Genomic DNA, 1,420 nt, shown 5'->3' on the forward strand with positions numbered 1-1,420 from the left:
AAATACAAAATTAGCTGGGCATGGTGCTGTGCGGCTGTAATACCAGCTACTTGGGAGGCTGAGGCAGGAGAATCTCTTGAACCCGGGAGGCAGAGGTTACAGTGAACCAAGATGGCGCCACTGTACTCCAGCCTGAGCAATAGAGCGAGACTCCATCTCAAAAAAAATAAAAATAAAAATAAAAATTTATGGATAAATTTATATAAACAAGAACACTGGGGCAGGCATAACAGAACATGTCTACAGGGTGGATCCAAGTCCGTACATTGTCAGTTTGCAACCTCTGCATCAGAGCATTTAATTTTTGCCACACTCCCAGAGGCGGTACGTTTGGTAACATAGCGATCCTTACTGTAACAGATACAAGTCTCAGTGGCTAAACACATGGAAGTTTACTTTTCACTAATATAAAGTCCAGTTGGCAGCAGTGTGGGGAGGAACAAAGAGTTCTATCAACCTTCCCTTGGGGCTTTCACGCTCCCCCAAGCATTGATATCCAATGGGCAGATGGGAAGAGAGAGTGGAGGATCATGGGGGTTTTATGGGCAGCAGCATTCCTCACTTCTGCCCACATTCATTGGCCCCACCTCAGTGCAAAGTGGAGCTGGGAAATGCAGTCCCTGGTGAGTGGCAGCCTCTTTCCAACACCTACTGCGTCCTATGGACTGAGAACACAGGTCTCTGGGGGTGGAGATGGATCTCTGCCTCATGCAGTTACTATCATCATCTCTATTTTACAGATGAAGAGATGAATCCCAGAGAGGGTGAGTGACCTGTGAGAAGTCACACAGCCAGGAGCCCTGTCTTACTGACTCCAATCCAGGGATCTTTCCTCCATCTCTGTTTCTCAACCTTGCATCTCGTGAGAATCACCTATGGCACTTGCTAAACATACAGGTTCCTGGTCCTCACTCCAGACTTTGAATCTGAATGTTCAGCGGAAGAATGTGATAATCCTAGATGGTTCTCATATTAGGCTCTACACTGGTGGCTCAACCTCAGCACCATCTGGGTAGCTTTCGGAAACAAGAATCTCTTGGCCCTGATACCTAGCATTTCTGATTCAGCTGGTCTAGGGCAGGAGCCCTGACATGGACATTTTGTAAAGCTCCCAGGTGATCCTGAGAGCCACTGCTTCTGCTCCAAACCAAACTGGGCTGCCATCAGTCTCACCCAGTGGAGATTTCAAGCTAAAGCAGTGAAAGAGAAGGTGGTGGGGAGTGGAGGGGTGTCAGTCAGTGATTTTTTTTAACCCGGGGGCAACTTAAAAACAAACAAAGGCCTTTAATAAAGTAGCAATGCCAGGAACCCAGCCCTAGAGATTCTGATTTAATTGGTTTATAGTACAGCGTGGGAATCTACATTTATTTATTTATTATTTATTTTTAAGATGAAGTCTCACTCTGTTGCCAAGACTGGA

The sequence above is a fragment of the Colobus angolensis genome, unplaced genomic scaffold (genome assembly GCF_000951035.1).
Source record: "Colobus angolensis palliatus isolate OR3802 unplaced genomic scaffold, Cang.pa_1.0 Scaffold8, whole genome shotgun sequence".
In the NCBI taxonomy this organism is placed as follows: Eukaryota; Metazoa; Chordata; class Mammalia; order Primates; family Cercopithecidae; genus Colobus; species Colobus angolensis.